Here is an 11,662-nt window from a genome sequence, read left to right as displayed (position 1 = left end):
ATGTCTTGCATATGTTCCCATGTTGATACTTTATTGGCTGTGTGTTATTCCTTATGGATGGCCAATAATTAACGGATCTCCTGTTGATGGATTTTTGGATGGTTTCAAATTTTTCGCAATCATAAGCAATCGTGAGGTTAATATTTTGCATGCACATCATTTTACACCTTTCTGATATTTTCCAGGTATACATTCATAGAGGTGGAATTCTTAGGTCAAAGGGTTTTCATGCGAGGATTTTGATACATATTGTCAAACTGCCTTCCACTAGCTTGTACTAATATATACATGAACATACCATCAGCGGTTCCTAACAATTAGCATTCACATTCTTTTAATCATTTGACATTCTGATAGGTGAAAAGGGTATCTCACTGTTGTTTTAATTTGCATGTTTTGATTACTAGCAATGTTGCTCCATTTTAGCCAATGTCTCATTAACAAGGCAAGTCACAGAGCAGATTCAAGAGAAAAGAAATAGATCCAAATATTAACAGTTCATTTTTATGTGTATCTAGCATTGCACATTTGTATGAATGGAACCACTCTGTCAAAAGTTTTGCCATCTTACTGGGCACAGTGGTGGTTACCTGTAGTCCCAGCTTCTTGGGAGGCTGAGGTGAGAGAATTGCTTGAGCCCAGGAGTTTGAGACCAGCTTGGGCAACATAGCAAGACCCCCATCTCTAAAAAGAAATAAATAAGTAAATTAATTCTTTTAAAGTTTTGCAGTCTTGATTTTAATAGCTATTTCCAATTCCTATGTAAAAAGTTGTACTAGGCTGGACGTGGTAGCTCACACCTGTAATCCCAGCACTCAGGAGGCCAAGACAGGAGGATCGCTGGAGCCTTAGGAGTTCGAGAACAGCCTGGGTAACATAATGAGACCCTAGCTCTACAAAAAAGTAAAAAAGTAACTGGACATGGTGGCACAGGTCTGTAGTCCCAGTTACTCAGGAGGCTGAGGTGAGAGGATTGCTTGAGCCTGAGAGGCCAAGGCTGCAGTGAGGCATGATTGTGCCACTGCGCCCCAGCCTGGGCAACAGAGCAAGACCTTGTCTCAAAATAAATTAAATTAAATGAAAAAGTTATAACAATTCCCACTCCCTCAGGCAATTTACAAAGCCATTCATTTATCCATGCCCTCGCCCATATTATTATGTATTATTTTAATATAATGTAAAAGAAAATAATCATTCTTATTATTATTATTTGAGACAGAGTCTCGCTATGTTGCCCAGGCTGGAGTGCAGTGGTGCGATCTTGGCTCACTGCAAGCTCTGCCTCCTGGGTTCACGCGATTCTCCTGCCTCAGCCTCCCAAGTAGCTGAGATTACAGGCATATGCCACCACACCTGGCTAATTTTTGTATTTTTAGTAGAGACGGGGTTTCACTATATTGGCCAGATCGTTCTCAAACTCCTGACCTCAGGTGATCTGCCCACCTTGGCCTCCCAAAGTGCTGGGATTACAGACGTGAGCCACCACACCCAACCCTAGTTATTTTTAATTTACCTATATTTGATTACTGTTGTGGATGAATATTATGCTTATTGGTCATTTGTAGTGGTGTCAAAAGGAAGGGGAGCCAAATAGGCAGGATGACTGGTGGCTAGGCAGAAGGCTTACAACTAGGCTGTGGAAACGCCAGGGGCGGTGGCTGTGACAGCAAGAAGAGGGCTAGGCAGCCTTCTCCTCGCCTTTTCATAACTCCCTGCCCTTCAGGTTGCCCAGGCCTTGGCCCCTTGGCTCATTTCTATATTAAAATGTTTGCCTAGGCCGGGTGCCGTGGCTCAAGCCTGTAATCCCAGCACTTTGGGAGGCCAAGGTGGGTGGATCACAAGGTCAGGAGATCTAGACCATCCTGGCTAACATGGTGAAACTCCATCTCTACTAAAAATACAAAAAAATTAGCCAGGCATGGTGGCGGGCACCTGTAGTCCCAGCTACTTGGGAGGCTGAGGCAGGAGAACAGTGTGAACCCGGGAAGTGGAGCTTGCAGTGAGCCGAGGTCGTGCCACTGCACTCCAGCCTGGGCGATAGAGCAAGACTCCATCTCAAAAAAAAAAAAAGTTTGCCTAAGGCAGACAGAACAGCACAAGCAGCCTAAAATTGATAAAATCCCAATGAGAGCTCTAGGAGAGACACAGTGGTCAAAATGGCCTAAAGTAATGCATTAAGCAAAGGAAATGCCTCCTTCTCTCTCACACTACACACCAAATATGAAACAGTAGAATTAGGCCAAAGTTCTTGTCTTAGGAAAATTATACAAGTCATCTTTTGCTCTTCTTTCTCACAGTAGAGTGCATATACCTTGATTCTTTTTTCTGAACCACTCGCTCAATATATATGGGAAGAGGCCAGGCATGGTAGCTCATGCCTGTAATCCCAGCACTTTGGGAGGCTGAAGCAGGAGAGTTGCGTGAGCGCAGGAGTCCAGAACCAGCGTGGGCAATGCCATTTGTGGTGCACATGCTTGTAGTAGTCCCAGATACTCAAGAGACTGAGGCAGGAGGATTGCTCAAGCTTGGGAGATCAAGGCTACAGTGAGCTATGATCTCACCACTGCACTCCAGGCTCGGTGACAGAGCAAGCCTCTCTCTCTCTCTCTCTCTCTCTCTCTCTATATATATATATATATGTATATAGATAGATACACACACATATATATGTTATTTACATATGCTTATGTATGTATATATATACATATACATGTACATATAGGAAGAATATAGTACATATACATGTAATTTTTTGTGCTGCTACCATTGATCTATAGATAGTAGATTAAAATGTAATCTGAGGTTGTTGTGGTGCAAAATACTCAATTGAACACAGGTATTTACCTTCCCAAAACAAATAGAAACAATTATAAAGAAGTATAAATTCATTCGTAAAAGCAGTGGAGAGGGTGAGGATGGCAGAGCAAAGACTTTGACAGATTCCTGAAATGAATGCTGATGGGATCAAACTGAAAAATAAATCAGAGTGTAGTGCACCAATGATTCCCAGGAAAAGGCTGCAGCATAGGTGGAAGCCATTTTCATGGAAGAGGCACCCCCTGCTCTCCAGGTACAGAGAGTGGAAGTGGGAGGATCACATAAAATGAGACGATTATTTGAAGAACTATTTGGATCTATTTCTTTCTCTTGAATCTGCTGTGTGACTTGCTTTGGTCAATGGGACATTGGTTAAAATGGTGCAAGCAAAAGCTGGAAAAGTGCTTTTGCACTGGGGCTTGCTAGTCTTGGAAACCTGCTGCCATCATGCAAACAAACCAGATGTGGAGAGATACATGCTCCAATCATCCCTTTTGGCCCAACTCATGGCCAACCAATCCCTAGAAGTAGTGTCACTAAAACCAACAGCAGCAGACCACAGACATATGAGTGAGTTCAGCTGATGCAAGCAGAAGACCAGCCCAGCTGAGCCCAGCCCAAATTGTCAACCCCCAACAATCATTAACTAAATAAATAGTGGTTGTTTAAGCTTTCAGTGGTTTGTTTCACAGCAAAAACTGATAACCATGTCCCAGAATAGAGCTACTGAGTGACAATCAAAATGGTTTGACCCACAGTGATCTCTCATGGCAATTAATTGATCATAGGAACCCTAGGACTCATATAGAAAGTTGATCTGCTTAACCAAAGGAATTTTGGCAAACAGAAAGTTGGATCACCATGATAGAGTGTCACAGCTTCTCAGTTCATATACCCAGATTCCCTAGAATAAAAGGGAGACTGAGTACCTTGAGGAAGGATGCTATGGCAGCATTGCAATTATGTACTATAAATATTCCCAGCTATCCCCAGCAAAGGTCTGCAGAAATTTACCAAGGTAAATGTTCAAATACACACACTCTTCGGGGATTATGGGACAATAGCTCTGAGCTGTCACTAATCCTGGGAACTCAACAACACTGTTGCCCACAGTCAGAGTGAGGGCTTGTGAAGATCAAATGATAATTGGAATTTTGGCCTAAATTCAACTCATGGTGGGCTCAGTGGGTCTATAAATCCACTCTGGTGATTTCCCCAGTTGCTGGATTTACAGTTGTAATCAATAAAACTAGCAACTGGCAAAACAGCTCAATTGACTTCCTGACCTGCAGAGTGAGAATTTTTATGATAGGAAGGGCCAGGTGGAAGCCTGGAACTTACTCTCCCTTCTAATTATAGCAGTGATAGCAAACACATACATAGCACTTATTACATGCCAGACACTCTTTCAAGCACTTTCCATATGTTAGCATATTATTCCTCAAAACAGCACTACAAGGTAGGTACTATAATTGTACACATTTTACACAAAAGGAAGTTAAGGCATTATAAGCTAAAGTAACTTGCCCGAGGTCACTACTTAGTAACTGGTAGAACTGTAATGTAAACCAGAAACTAGCTTCAGAGTTCATGCTCTTAACCACTATACTACACTGTCAAAATAGTAAACCAAAATCAATACTACATGCAAAGGAAACTCACAGAAATTAGGGCCATCGTCAAGACTCACAAAATTAAGGAGTAGTGATCCCTATTACATTCCTTTTTGATGGACCTGCTTGACTAGAGAAGAATACATAGGAAGCTTAAATTACAAGTGGTATATATGGATTGGCCTTGAACAGGTTCTGGAGGCACAACAAAGGTACCTAAGCAGCAGCTCACACGGCCAGTGTGTTCACACCAGCCACAATGCCTTCTCTTTTGCAACCCACACTTATGGTTTCATGGGGACTGCTTTGGGCTGAGTTGTGTCCCTGTCAGATTCATGTGTTGAAGCCCTAACCCCCAGAATCACAGAATGTGACTATATTTGGAGATAGGGTTTTTAAAGAAGTAACTAAGGTTAAATGAGGTCATTAGGGTGGGCCCTAATCCAACACCACTGATGTTCTTCTAAGAAGAGATTAGGACACAAACACACGCATAGGGAATACCATGTGAAGACACATGGAGAAGACAGCCACCAATAAGCCCAAGCATAGAGGCCTTCAGAAGTGACTCAGTCCATTCCTGCTGCTATGACAAAATACCTTAGACTGGGTAATTTATAAATAATAGAAATTTATTTCTCGCAGTTCTGGAGCCTGGAAAGTCCAAGATCAAGTTGACAGCAAGTTTGTTGTCTGGTAAGGGCCTGGTCTCTGCTTCCAAGATGGCACCTTGAACACTGTTTCCTCACATGGCAAAAGGGCCTAGCTAGTTCCCTCAGCCCTTTCACAAGGCACTGATCCCATCCATGACAGCAGAGCTCTCATGGCCTAATCACCTCCTAAAGGCCTTACCTCTTAATACTTGTGCATTGGGGATTAAGTTTCAACATGAATTCTGGAGGGAACACAAACATTCAAATTGTAGCAAAAAGAAACCAATTCAGCTGACACCTTGATCTTGAACTTCTAGCCTCCAGAACTGTAAGGAAATACATTTCTGTTGTTTAAGTCACCTGTCTGTGGTACTTCGTTATGGCAGCCCTAGAAAACTAATACAGGGACCTCTCTCTAACCAGCTATTTGAAGAGTAGAACATTTAAAGCTATTTTAGCACATTTCTGCATGACCTAAGGGCACCAGCCAGAGCACATTATTGTAGATCACAGCCCCACACAGGGGTAGCCCAGAAGGTCACTGAAGAGTCTTTTCTGCTAACGTAATTTCAAGTGGCATATCTGGTTGTTCACTTTGCTTGGAAGGAGAAGTGGCCTAAGGTATGGCTCTACACCATATGGTCCAGGGACTTGGAATGAACAAAATTTGTAGTATTGGTAAAAAGGAGGTTTTGGGGAAGTGGTATGTGGTTGGACCTCTACTAATGGTAAATACATTTGTGTTCCATATAAATGCCCAACAGAGGGCATCAACTGTGATGGAGGGTCTCGATAACTATGTGAACAAGATTACTTGCATTAGAATGTCAACCTCTTTCCCCAACTATCCTGAAGCTTACTCAAGGGGCCAATGCACAAAACGCCCATGGCTGCAGAGATGAAGGCTCTACATGGGCTCAATTGCATGGGCTTCCCCTCACCATGGCTGATCATAAAAGTTGTGTGTCCAATCCCAGCTTCCCAGCAGCAGAGGCCAATACTGAACCCCCAATATATACCACTTCCTTGTGTGGGAGGGCAAGGGGACTACAACCAGCCATCTTGTGGCAGGCTGTTCATAAGATAACAACTTATGGGGCTGCTCTGCCTAAGGAGTAGCCATTCTTTATTCTTTTGTTTTCTTAATAAATTTGCTTTCACTTTATGGGCAAATGACATGAATAGACATTTCTCAAAAGAAGATGCCCAAACAGCCAACAAACATATGAAAATATGCTCAACATCACTAATCATCAGGGAAATGCAAATTAAAACTACAATGAGATACCACCTTACCCCTGAAAGAATGGCCACAATTAAAAAGTCCAAAAGCAATAGATGTTGGCATGGATGTGGGGGAAAAGGGACCACTTTTACACTGCTGGTGGGATATAAACTAGTACAACCACTGTGGAAAACAGTATGGAGATTTCTTAAAGAACTAAAAATAGGCCGGGCGCGGTGGCTCAAGCCTGTAATCCCAGTACTTTGGGAGGCCGAGGCGGGTGGATCACGAGGTCAGGAGATGGAGACCATCCTGGCTAACATGGTGAAACCCCGTCTCTACTAAAAAAAATACAAAAAAACTAGCCGGGCGAGGTGGTGGGCGCCTGTAGTCCCAGCTACTCGGGAGGCTGAGACAGGAGAATGGCGTGAACCCGGGAGGCGGAGCTTGCAGTGAGCCGAGATCACGCCACTGCACTCCAGCCTGGGTGACACAGCAAGACTCCGTCTCAAAAAAAAAAAAAAAAAAAAAGAACTAAAAATAAAACTACCATTCGATCCAGCAATCCCACTACTGGGTATCTACCCAAAGGAAAAGAGTCATTCTATGAAAAAGACACATGCACTCGCATGTTTATAGCAGCACAATTTGCAAATGCAAAGATAATGGAACCAACTTATGTGCCCATCAACCAACGAGTACATGAAGAAAATGTGGTATAATACACCATGGAATACTACTCAGCCATAAAAAGGAATGAAATAATGTCTTTTTCAGCAACTTGGATGGAGTTGGGGGCCATTATTCTAAATGCAATAACTCAGGAATAGAAAACAAAATATCATATGTTCTCACTTATAAGTGGGAGCTAAGCTATCAGGACACAAAGACATGAGAATGATATAATGGGACCAGGTGCGGTGGCTCATGCCTTTAATCCCAGCACTTTGGGAGGCTGAGGCGGGTGGATCACCTGAGGTCAGGAGTTCAAGACCAGCCTGGCCAACGGTGAAACCCCGTCTCTACTAAAAATACAAAAAATTAGCCAGGCGTAGTGGTGGGTGACTGTAATCCCAGCTACTCAGGAGGCTGAGGCAAAAGAATCCCTTGAACCTGGGAGGTGGAGGTTGCAGTGAGCTGAGATCGCACCACTGCACTCCAGCCTGGGCAATAGAGCGAGATTCTGTCTCAAAAAAAAAAAAAAAATCAAAATCATATCAAGTGCCTTTTCTGACCACAATGATATGAAACTAGAAATAAGTAACAGGAGGAAAATTCACAAATATGTGGAAATTAAACATGCTCTTGAGCAGCCAGTGGGTCAAAGAAAAATCAAAAGGGGAAATGTAAAAATATCTTGAGACAAATGGAAACACAGCATACCAAAACATATGGGATGCAGCAAAAGCAGTTCTAAGAAGGAAGCATATAGCAACAAACACCTACATCAAAAAAGAAGAAACACCTCAAACTACCTAATGTTACACCTCAAGGAACTAGGAAAAAGAACAAACTAAACCCAAAGTTAGCAGAAGGAAAGGAGTAATAAAAATAAGAACAGAGATAAATCAAATAGAGAATAATAAAGCTATAGAAAAATTAATAAACTAATTTTTGAAAAAAATAAAATTGACAAACCTTTACCTAGACTAAGAAAGAAAAGAGAAGACACACAAATAAATGAAATCAGAAATGAAAGTGAAGACGTGACAATGGATGCTCCGAATTTTTTTTAAAAAGTATCATAAAGGACTATTGTGAACAACTATATGCCAACAAATTGGATAATCTAGAGGAAATGGATGAATTCCTAGAAACATACAACCTACCAAAATTAACTTAGGAAGAAATAGAAAGCCTGAACAGACCAGTAAGAAATAAAGGGACTGAAGTGGCTACTAAAATATTCCAACAAAGACAACCCCAGGAACAGATGGCTTCACGGCTGAATTCTACCAAGAATTCAAAGGAGAATTAATATTAATCCTTTTTAAAACTTTTCCAAAAAAAAAGAACTAGGATGGAATACTTCCAAATTTATTTTATGAGGCCACTATCATCCTGGTACCAAAACCAGACAAAGACACAACAAGAAAAGAAAACTACAAGCCAGTATTTCCAATGAACATTGATGCAAAAATCCTTAATAAAATCCTAGTAAAACCAATTCAACAACACATCAAAAAGATTACACATCTCATTATTTAATACTTAATAAACTCACTAGTTTATATGTTTGCATGCAGTATGTAATACTATATACAGTATCGAATATGAATTACACTCTCATTCCACACTGTAGCAAATACATTCTATAATGGAAATATACCATCGAGTTTTATGTTTGCATTTTAATTTGTTTCACTTTTTAAATTATCATGTATATAATGTCATAGTAATCAAACAGTATGGTATTAAAGAAGAGATAAACAAACATATCAATGGAAAAGAATAATGAGTCTAGAAATAGATCTGCACTTATATGGCTAATAGGTTTTTTACAAAGATGGAAAAGCAATTGAATGAAGAAGGATAGCCTTTCAACAGATGTGTTGATATAATTGGAACATCAATAGGCAAAAAGAAAAAGAAACATTGAACCTTGACCTAAAATAACACTTTATTTAAAAATTAATCCAAACTAGATTATACGTCTAAATGTGAGACATAAAACTATAAAACTCTAAGAAGAAAACACAGGCAAAAAAAATCTGTGTGACCTGGGATTAGGTAAAGGATTATTAGGTATGACACAAAAGCACAATCTATAAAAGAATTGATAAATTGAACTTTATCACAATTAAAAACTTGTGCTCTTAAAAGACATTGTTAAGAAAATGGAAAGACAAGATATTGTAGAGAATTACACAGGGCATGAGATGTTACCCTACTTATCAAACAGTTAACCTGTTACTGTTTTGTGGATACTGGCAAAAGACATGGGACTCCTGAGTCAGAGACAAATGGCCTTATTACTTATGGCAAAAGCAGTAGCCAGGGCATCAGCATGATGCACATACTGGCTACCCATGTTCCCACTGGTTATCTGTGCTCCCCAAGTCTCACGCTGGTGAAGCAAATGACCTATCATGGATAGGGATACACAGTGGGCTACATAATAGGGGATGAACAGTGAGCTTGGGGAATTCATTACTGTTACAGCAAGTGGAAACAAACCCTCTCTGTCTGAGGGAAGGTATCATCTCATCCCTAAAGGCTGTTTTCAGTAATTCAAATACCATCCTGAGAAATGGCCGAGTAGAGAGCAGCTGGGGTCTTCCAGTCTTGTCATAATTGGCAAAAAAATGTGCAAATACACCCACAGCCCACAGTGGATTGACTCTCTCAACAAGCCGCCCATCAGCCCAACACATTCTTGGCCAAATATGGAATTATACATGAATATGTCACTCTGATTAATCTGACCAACAGAATCTGGGACCAAATCTGTTTAATTAATCTCATTAATCATTTTCAACAGAACTCCATGCCGCAGGATGAGGCCACCTTGCTGTAGTGACCCCATCCACACCTCCCAAAGTCCTGGTCTCATTTAACGCCGAAGAAATCCCACGAGGACCACTGGGTCTTCTTTCAAACAGTAAGAATGTTATCTAAGGCTAGTCTATTATCAATTACTACTCACGTACAGAGTTAAGGCTATCTTGATCGGCTTTGGTGTCATTGCCAATAATTATAAGAAGCAAGAGATGGGCCAAAAAGCAATCCCCATCAGCAATGGAGAGACATTCTGTGGCCCACTCTCTCTTACATATAAACATATAACCCAAAGGGGCATAGTTCAGGATTTGTTGTCATCATTACATTGGTTTGATTAAGCCACATGGTTGGTGTCACTAAGTATTTATAGCCTCAATCTCCATACATGGTATAACTCAGGGCCATTCAGTTATCAAGAGAAACATATGGCTGGGCACAGTGGCTCATGCTTGTAATCCCAGCACGTTGGGAGGCCAAGATGGGCAGATCACGAGGTCAGGAGATCGAGACCACCCTGGCTAACACAGTGAAACCCCATCTCTACTAAAAAAAAAAAAAAATACAAAAAAATTAGCCAGGTGTGGTGGCGGGCGCCTGTAGGCCCAGCTACTTGGGAGGCTGAGGCAGGAGAAAGGTGTGAACCCAGGAGGCGGAGCTTGCAGTGAGCCGAGATTGCGCCACTGCACTCCGGTCTGGGCAACAGAGCGAGACTCCGTCTCAAAAAAAAAAAAAGAGAGAGAAACATATAACTTCGCATTACAGTGAAATGCTCTTGCACTGGATCATGTGTCTGTACATATTCACTTTACAGAGCTGTCATTGATGGCATCAGGCATAATAAAATAGTTCCAGATCAGTCATATCCACGTAAGTTTTTCTGTTTTCATAGCACATAGAAGGAAATTACAAACTCAGCGGCAGGTCAGATTGCCAGCACAGCTGCTGCTTGACTCAGGTGACAGTCAGTGCTGGATCTAGGAGACAAAGAGAACATTAATTGCCTTGCCCCTGATCCTTGCATCTCCCAATATCTAAGGTGTTCTCTCTCGAAGTACCAGGGTCGGCACTTTCCCTCCCCTGCCACATAATCAGTGTGTCCCATCTGAGTATCTACAGCTTCACCTTTTCCCCAGTCACTCCCCACTTGCCTCCCAATCTTGTATTCTGATCCTTGCACAGAAGGCAGCCAAGAGGTCACTTTTGGGGGACATCCACATTCAGTAACCAAATTGCCCTACTATTGTGTGTGGGCCAAGTAGAAGTAAAGTCAGAAATTGTTCCATCACTCAGCAATACCAGATACCAGTGGATGGTAAGGAGTGTGGAATGTTCATCAAGTACTTTGACTATCGGCTCATTACTGGGTGACATTTGAGAAAAAAAAAAAAAAAAAAAAAGATGCACCATTTTCAGACTGAAAATAGGTTGGAAAGCTGAAAACATAACATAGCTAAGACTCAGGAGCCTCAATGGTGTGGTTGGAGTTGGCTGATTACACTGGAACAGCAATATGTAAACTGAAAAATTATTAAAAGTGAAGAGAACATTGGTAGCACTAAGGGAGAAAGTCAATGTAGTAGTCACTCTGATGTAGCCAATCTGTCAGGAGCCAGTAGGGTCAATGCCCCCAAGCAATGTGGCCTCTTTTGTTGCAAGACAAACAGGTCAATTTTTGGCAAGAGTCATAAGTCTGGCATGTTGTAGTGGCTTCTGCATCAGAAACATCAGGTCCTTTACTCTGTGCCCAGTCCCTGATACCAGATGTGTTGCCATGTGTGATGGCAGTCTGGGCAGTGCGGATTTGATTAGCATCTTGAATTTAGTTGATCTCATCAGAAAGCAGGCCCTTACTT

The sequence above is a fragment of the Macaca fascicularis genome, chromosome X (assembly GCF_037993035.2).
Source record: "Macaca fascicularis isolate 582-1 chromosome X, T2T-MFA8v1.1".
In the NCBI taxonomy this organism is placed as follows: domain Eukaryota; kingdom Metazoa; phylum Chordata; class Mammalia; order Primates; family Cercopithecidae; genus Macaca; species Macaca fascicularis.
The sequence above is the reverse complement of the archived record's forward strand: the minus strand, read 5'-3'. Positions refer to the sequence as shown.